The following is a 9,194-nucleotide window of genomic DNA, read 5'->3' as shown; positions in this document are numbered from 1 at the left end:
GGGTTTACAGGGTGCAGATCCTACTGAAGCAAATGGACATGGCATCCTCGGGCAGAGCTGGCTGTAGCGTTGCCCCTCTGCCTGTGGTGTCACCAAATGCACCCAGAGTCCCCTTCTAAACCTGGAGGATGTGCTGACCTCAGTGGGGTTTCCTGGAGAGGCAGGAACCATGGTTTACAGGGTGCAGATCCTACTGAAGCAAATGGAGGTGGCATCCACAGGCAGAGCTGGCTGTGGCGTCCCCCCTTCTGCCTGCGGTATCACCAAATGCACCCAGAGACCCCTTCTAAACCTGGGGAGTGTGCTGACCTCAGTGGGGTGTCCTGGAGAGGCAGGAACCAGGGTTTACAAGGTGTAGATCCTACTGAAGCAAATGGACTGTGGCATCCTCGGGCAGAGCTGGCTGTGGCTGGCCTTCCAGCCTGGACGTCTCCTGCTCTGGCTGGGTTGTCACCAAATGCACCCAGAGACCTCTCGTCCAAAAGCCTATTCCTGGGAAGCCTCCAGGTCTCCGCAGCAGGCAGCATCACGTCTGATTTAACTGTGTTATCAGGTAACGCAGGCCTGTTCTACCTGTGTGCATGAGCGCGTGGGTACTGTGTGGGCGTGTGTGTGTTGATGTGGGTGTGAGTGTGTGCTTGTGTGGCTGTGTGTGTGCCTGTTTATGTGACAATGAGTGTGTCTGTGAGTCTGTAATACAATGTGTGTTTACATGCGTGTTTCTGTGTGAGCGTGCATTCCTGTGTTTTATGGAAGTGTGTTTTTGTGATGGTGTTTGTGTGTGTCCCTGCATTCATTGTATTTGTATGTTTGTGAATATGGGTGTATGTGTGTGAATTTGTATGGCAATGTATACATTCTTTTTTTGAGACAGACTCTCACTCTGTCGCCCAGGCTGGAGTGCAGTGGCATGATCTTGGCTCACTGCAACTTCTGCCTCCTGGGTTCAAAGGATTCTCCTGCCTCAGCCTCCAGAGTAGCTGGGATTACAGGAGTGCACCAACACATCTGGCTAATTTTTGTATTTTTTGTAGAGACAGGGTTTCATCATGTTGGCCAGGCTGGTGTCGAACTCCCGACCTCAAGTGATCCACCCGCCTTCGCCTCCCAAAGTTCTGGGAGTACAGGCATGAGCCGCTATGCCTGGCCCCAGTGTGTGAATTTTTATGTTTGTGTGTCCACGTGATTATGTGAGTCTTTTTGTGACTGTGTTTGCATGAGTGTGTGACTGTATTTATGTGTTTGTGTGGGCTTGTGTGATTCTGAGTGTGTGTATAAGTGTGTATGACATATGTGAGTGACTGTGGGTGAGTAGTCATCCACGTGTTTATATGAGAGTGTTTGCATGATTCTGTTTGTGAGTGTCTTTGTATACGTGTTTGTGTGCTTTGTGAGAACGTCAACATGCATGTGCACCCACTTGTGCTTGTGCACCCACTTGTGCTTGTGCACCCACTTGTGCTTGTGCACCCACTTGTTCATGTGAGGGTTTTCATAATTGTGTTTGTGTGTGTGTGTTGCTGTGTTTGTGTGAGTGTGCATGTCTTTGTGTGTCCATGTGTTTCTATGAGTGTGTTTTGTGATTCTGTCTTCCACTCGGCTTCCTGCCTGCTCCAGAGAAGGATCCCTGTGGGGGAAAGGACCTCCCTGATGAGACGTTCACACTTCCTAAGCTGCTTTAGGGAGATTTCTATTTATTTATTTATTTATTTATTTATTTATTTATTTATTTATTTATTATTTATTTATTTATTTTTCAGATGTAGTCTCACTCTCTCACCCAGGCTGGAGTGCAGTGGCACCATCTTAGCTCATGGCAACCTCCACCTCCCAGATTCAAAGCATTCTCCTGCCTCAGCCTCCTGAGTAGCTGGGATTACAGGTGTGCACCACTGCAACTGGCTAATTTTTGTATATTTAGTAGAGATGGGGTTTCACTATGTTGGCCAGACTGGGCTTTAGGGAGACTTCTAAGGAATCCACACAGCAGACTCCCTTGTCTTTTTTCTTTTTGAGACAGAGTCTCGCTCTGTCACCCAGGCTCGAGTGCAGTGGCACGGTCTTGGTTCACTGCAACCTCCGCCTCCCGGATTCACGCCATTCTCCTGCCTCAGCCTCCCGAGTAGCTGGGATTACAGGTGCCCACAACTACGCCTGGCTAATTTTTTGTATTTTTGGTAGAGACGGGGTTTCACTGTGTTAGCCAGGATGGTCTTGTGTTAGCCAGGATGGTCTCAATCTCCTGACCTCATGATCCGCCCACTTCGGCCTCCCAAAGTGCTGAGATTACAGGCGTGAGCCACTGCACCCAGCCCCAGACTCCCTTGTCTTGGGGCCACCCAGTACCCAGTATCTTTCTCCAGAAAGATAAGAAAATAATAGGAGTTATACATATCTCCTATTATTTTACATATATGTAGAGAGAGAGAGAAAGAGAGGAGGGTGATATATAGGATAATAGGAAATAGTTGAATATAAATATATTATATATTATATAATACATATAATATGTAATATATAGAAATAATATGATATATGTCCTTTTACTTCCTATTATATAATATATGTATCCTATTATATATTATATATCCTATTACATATTATATTATATATAGTATATCCTATTACATATATTATATAATAGGATATATATATCCTATTATTTCTGTATTCTATGTATTCAACTATTTCCTATTATCCTATATATAAATATATATATAATTTATATTATATATATATATATAGAGAGAGAGAGAGAGGGAAATTAAAAGGAAATTAAATTAAAAGTCATTTACACGACTGTGGAGGTTGGCAAATCCGAAGTCTGTAGAACTGGTTGTGGGTTAGAAATTTGGGCAAAAGTTGTCGTTGCAGTCCTGATTCCGATGGCTGGAAACTCAAACAGATTCCTGTGTTTCAGTCTGGAGGGAGAATTCTATCTTCTTGGGACAATTTTGTCTTTTTCCTGAAAGGCTTCAACTGATTGGATGATGCTTACCCATCCTATGGAGGGTAAATCTGATTTACTCAAAATCTACTATATAAAATGTTAAATCACATCCAAAAAATACCTTCACAACAACATCTAGACTGTTTGACCAAATATTTGGGCACCGTAGCCTAGCCATGTTGACACAGAAAACTAACCATCACAGAAAGTCAACTTAGCAAGAGCTAATAAAAGCAAAAGAATTCCAAAGATGGTTGGATCAGAGTGAACAAGACTGGGTATCTGAGAAAGGCTGGCAGGTGCTGCGTGTGGGTAGAAGAGACAGCAAGGTTGCAGATAACTTGAATCTGCTGGAGCATGAAAATGGTGTCCTGAGTTAGGTCTGCAGCAAAGGTTGTAGGTAACTAAGAGCAGTCAGAGGTACACAAAGATGTCAGAACTGGGAATACTTAGGCTCCACTAAACCAATGCACTTCATCGCATTGATTTTCATTGTTTGTTCTCATTCCCTTGTTTGCTTATTCATTACATGCTGCTCCATTCAGAGCATTTTGACTTGCTTGAACATTTCTTTATTAGCTTGTTCGTGTTGGTTTTGCTTGTCAGCTATACTATTCATTTCTGGAGTAACACTTCATACTAAGGCAGTTGGTGCTCCTTGACGGAACAGGCCAGTTGTAATTTCTCTGCACTCTACAGTGATGTCAGTTTTCTTCAAGCCAAGAAGGGCAGTTTGCACAAGAAAGTTGCTTTCACTCTTAGTGTTTTTTGTTTTTTCACTGCCAGTCACCAAACTTTGTATCTTCTTGACTCTTCTGTCGTGACTTCATTATCCTGTGGGCCCACCAGGTATGTACATGTTACCTAAGGGAATTATTCTGTTCTCAGGCTCCATCTAGTATATGCAGAATTTTAATTTTCCCCAAATTTGGTTACTTTGGATAATACCATTACTACTGTGGTTTTTAATCTTTTTGAAAGTTTTTGGGGCCTATAAAAGGCACAGGGCTTTAGAAAAGTAATTCTTACATATTGTTGTGTATAATTTAAAAACCATGTAAAATGTAGATTACTGGCTCCACTTGGAAAAAAATATGATTTACTGTATATGGGGGGGGCAACAAGTATGCATTTTAAAGAAGCTACAGCTTTCTCTCTTGTATGATTAATAGTGATTTGTAGTTAATTCACCATGATGTAATCTATAGTTTAAAATGGAAATCTTTGATTTTAGAATAATTTCAGATTTATGAAACATTTGCAAAGGCCTTACAAAGCAGTTTCGTGCACATTTCACTCAGCTTCCCCTAAAATTAATATCTTCCATTGTACATACATTTAAACTAAAAAATTAACATTGAAATATTACTATTAACTAAACTTCAGACTTAATTCAGATTTGTAGATTTTTTACTGCCATGTCCTTTTTCAGTGCCGGGATCCAACCCAGCCTACCACACTGAATTTAGTTTTCATGTCTCTTCAACCTAAAGTCCATGACCGGTTCTCAGTCTTTACTTGTTTCCCATGACCTTTATGGTTTTGAGGAGTACTTGAGAATTTTGTAAAATGTCCCTGGACTTGAGTTTGTTAGATGTTTTCTGCTAATTAGACTAGGATTCCAGAATTTAGGGGAGAATACTACAGAAGTGAAGTGTCTTTCTCATCACATCCTATCAGAGGAGTGCAAGATACTGGTGTGACCTCTCACTGCTGATACCAACAATGATCACTTGGTTAAGGAAAGAACTGTCAGTCCTCTCCACTAAAAGGTCACTATTTTTTCCCATTCCATATTTTACTTTTTAGAATCCAGCCCACACCCTGGGGAGGACAATTAATTTCCACCTCCTGAAGGGAGGAGTATCCATTTTCTGAAATTCTTTGTAAAAATATTTGTACCTGTTTCCTCATTTATTTATTTGTACAATTATTTATATCAGTATGGACTCATGGATATTTTATTTTATATTGTGTTATAACTTTTAAATTTTAATTCATTTTGTTGCCTGAATTGTTTTAACTTTGGCCATTGAGTGCTCTTTCAGTTTGCCTCCTAATCTGCTTCTATTCTTTTGTTTTCTGAGAACTTCCATGTTTTCTGGCATTACATAATACTCCAGGCTCATCTGTGTTTTCACTGCCCCAGGCCTAGAATTACTAATTTCTCCAAGGATATCTCTGTTTTGTTTTGCTTTTGTTATTTTAGAGAATGGTATTTAGAAACCAAGCTTTGGGCACTGGATGTACTTGTTGTTACTTGGGTGTCATTTTTTTCTAGTTTCTCGCAGAGACAGAGCTATAAAACATAAGCATGTATACTAACGAATATGTACACACATCTATAATTATTTCTTTAGCTATATATCTCTATACATGTTAAACTACTGTGTATTATACATTTTTTGTTTTCTTAAGTTTTAAGAATTATTTATGTATTCTAGATGTGAGTCCTTTGTATAATATTCAACTGTGAAAAGTGAAAAAAAATGAACTGGCTTTAAGGAACAAAAACTGTTTTAATAAACAGGCACATGAAAAATTGTATATCGGCCCAACTGAACTTTAGGAGATTCAATACGTGTTTTTTTCTGGGATTATTTGGAATATAGAAGATTTTTTCAAACTCTCATGCATTTTAGATAAGTAAGTATTCATATGAGCTTGCTAGTTAGAGTATTGTTATGGAGAATTGTTGAAGCATTGGCTCTTGAATGTAACATGCAGTCCATGGAATTTTTCTATTAAAGAGCTTCTGCACAGCAAAAGAAACTACCATCAGAGTGAACAGGCAACCTATAGAATGGGAACAAATATTTGCAAGCTACTCATCTGACAAACGGCTAATATCTAGAATCTACAAAGAACTCAAACACATTTACAAGAAAAAAACAAACAACCCCATCAAATATGGGCAAAGGATAGGAACAGACACTTCTCAAAATTAGACATTTATGCAGCCAAAAGACACATGAAAAAAATGCTCATCATCACTGGTCATCAGAGAAATACAAATCAAAACCACAATGAGATACCATCTCACACTAGTTAGAATGGTGATCATTAAAAAGTCAGGAAACAACAGGTGCTGGAGAGGATGTGGAGAAATAGGAACACTTTTACACTGTTGGTGGGCCTGTAAACTAGTTCAACCATTGTGGAAGACAATGTGGTCATTCCTCAAGGATCTAGAACTAGAAATACCATTTGAGCCAGCCATCTCATTGCTGGATATGTACCCAAAGGATTATAAATCATGCTGCTATAAAGACACATGCACATGTATGTTTACTGGGGCACTGTTCACAATAGCAAAGACTTGGAACCAACCCAAATGTCCATCAGTGATAGACTGGATCAAGAAAATGTGGCACATATACACCAAGGAATACTATGCAGCCATAAAAAAGGATAAGTTAATGTCCTTTGTAGGGACATGGATGAAACTGGAAACCATCATTCTCAGCAAACTATCACAAGGACAAAAAACCAAACACCACATGTTCTCACTCATAGGTGGGAATTGAACAACGTGAACTCTTGGACACAGGAGGGAGAAGATTACACACAGGGACCTGCTGTGGAGTGGGGGGAAGGAGGAGGGATTGCATTAGGAGATATACCTAATGTAAATGATGAGTTAATGGGTGCAGCACACCGACATGGCACATTTATACACATGTAAGAAACCTGCACATTGTGCACATGTACCCTAGAACTTAAAGAATAATAAAAATAAAAAAGAAAAAAAAGAAAGTTAAAAATAAATCCATATCAAATTTGGTCTTACCAACCTCACATTATGAAATCTACTAAATATCTTGAGACTTTAACATAGATTCTTATAATCAATAAATGAAAATATTTGTGATATGTAAATGTATGATGTTGCTTTTCCTTTATATAGACATCAAATGTAGAATATTTTTATTTTCAAACTGTAGTAATACTATGTAAATTAACAATATTTTCCAGGATGCTTATTCTGTTCCAGACACTATACAAAGTCATGTTATATAGATTATCTTGATTTACACATAATCTAGTTCTTCGATTTAGTGAGAAACCTAAGAGGAATATACATTGTGTCTATTTTACAGAGGAGGAGACAAAAGCAAGAGAGGCATTGATCTTACCTCATTTACAAGGAGGAACTAGGGTATACCTCCTTGTAATGGTAGAAAACATTGTTCTACCTTGTTAGCTGCACCTAACAAGGGAAGTAAGAAACCTTCTTTTAAAAAATGAGTAAGAATCTACAGAAAAAATTATTATGTGATGAGAAAATGGTATGCTTAAGGAATAATGCAGGCTGAATTTGTCTATAATTAAATTTTTTTATAAAAATGCTTTTCGTAGTGTTGTTTTAAGCACTATAAGAGAGATAAAAATTTAACTGATATTATTTAAAGGAAAATGAAGGATTGCAACTGGAGTGGTGGGGATATAATGATATTCAGATTGGAAAGGGAGGAGGGAAACTGTCTTTATTCACAGATGACACTATCGTATATATAGAAAATTCAATGAAATATACAAAAATGCTTCTGAACATAACAACAAAAAATTGGAAATTGCAACTAAAAAAATTCTACATATAATACTATGAAAAACAATATTTAGGAAAAATCTGGAGAGAAAAAGATGTGAAAGGCACATACACTAAAAAACACACAATATTCCTGAGAAAATGAAAAATCACATAAAACAGAAAGCTGTACATTTCTCAGTGGTCAGATTTCCTATTGTTAACATGCCAATTATCCTCAAATTGATCTATAGATTCAACAGAATCATAATCAAATTCCCAACAGGACTTTCTTTTTTTGACACAGACAAACTGACTAAAATTTCTATGGAAATTCAAAGGACCTAGGAAGAACTAACTTTGTAAAAGAACATTGTCAAAGGACTAATACAGCCTAATTTCTAGATTTATTATAAAGTTAAAGTAACCAACAGAGTGTGAAATTTGTGTGACAGAAAAATCAATGGAAGAGAAAAGGGTGTCCAGAAATTGACCTTCAAAAAATATACACAACTGATATTCTACCAATTTCCAAATGTCATTCAGTGGATAAAATTTAGTCTTTACAAAAATAGTTCTAAAATTGTCAGACATATGTAAGCAATAGGTACATTTTTAAATAAAAACTTTGGTCTATATCTTGTGCTGTTTACAAAAATTAAACCTTGACCTTTGGAAAGGCCAAGTTTTCATAGATACATCAAAAGAAGCACAATCCATAAAAGAACAAATTGATCAATTGGACTTCATCAAATTAAAAAACTTCTCTTTGACACTGTTAAGACAATGAAACGGAAAAGCTAAGTGAAAAATTTACCAGTCATATATCTGATAACCTATTTACATCTAGAACACAGCAAGGATTCTCAAAACTAAATATGATGTCCAGCAATACAATTTAAAAATGGGGAAAAGATCTACAGAAACTTCAACTGAGGAGAGATAAGGATGGCAAATCAGCAAATATAGAGATGTTCAATAGCAGTAGTTATTAGGAAACGCACATGAAACCCACAATGAGATTCCACTACACACCTGTTAGAATCTAGGCTGTGCTTGTGGCATCAGCGCTGCTCACCTCCAGGAAGGAACCTGGGCTGCCCGTGGCTGGTGGTCTCCGAGCAACTAGAGCGGCAGGGATCAGGAACCGCAGAAGCTGGAGACTTGGCACCCCAGCGAGGGCCACCATGGGGGACCAGAGGCCGCAGGACCGGCTGAGGCCTCCGGGCATGGACTCCAAGCCCCAGTACTGTAACCAACCGCCTTCCAATTACTTTGAGAAGTGCAAGCACAGCGGCCTGAGGTTCCCATCCATGGACACCCAGAACTGGGTATTTGTGAAGGAGGGCCTGGATGACTTCCGCTACAGCTGTCCGTCTCCTGAAGACACACTCGTTTGTCGCCGTGACAAGTTTTTACTCCCCAAAATGTCTCTCAGAGGTCCCAAAATGGGCCCCAAAAGCAGGCAGAAAAAGCTGCTCAAGAAAGTGGCCCTATTGGCCGGGCGCGGTGGCTCACGCTTGTACTCCCAGCACTTTGGGAGGCCGAGGCGGGCGGATCACGAGGTCAGGAGATCGAGACCACAGTGAAACCCCGTCTCTACTAAAAATACAAAAAATTAGCCGGGCGTGGTGGCGGGTGCCTGTAGTCCCAGCTACTTGGAGAGGCTGAGGCAGGAGAATGGTGTGAACCCAAGAGGCAGAGCTTGCAGTGAGC

The 9,194-nt window shown here is 39.4% G+C and overlaps 1 pseudogene; it reads left to right on the top strand.

Annotated features, from left to right (window-relative positions):
• Nucleotides 1-8,665: 8,665 nt before the first annotated feature.
• LOC116812237 (putative protein FAM47D) overlaps nt 8,666-9,194 on the top strand; it is a 24,453-nt pseudogene continuing 23,924 nt past the window's right edge.

This window comes from Hylobates moloch, unplaced genomic scaffold, assembly GCF_009828535.3.
Source record: "Hylobates moloch isolate HMO894 unplaced genomic scaffold, HMol_V3 SCAFFOLD_25, whole genome shotgun sequence".
Taxonomy (NCBI): Eukaryota; Metazoa; Chordata; class Mammalia; order Primates; family Hylobatidae; genus Hylobates; species Hylobates moloch.
This window is presented reverse-complemented; position numbering and strand designations above follow the sequence as displayed.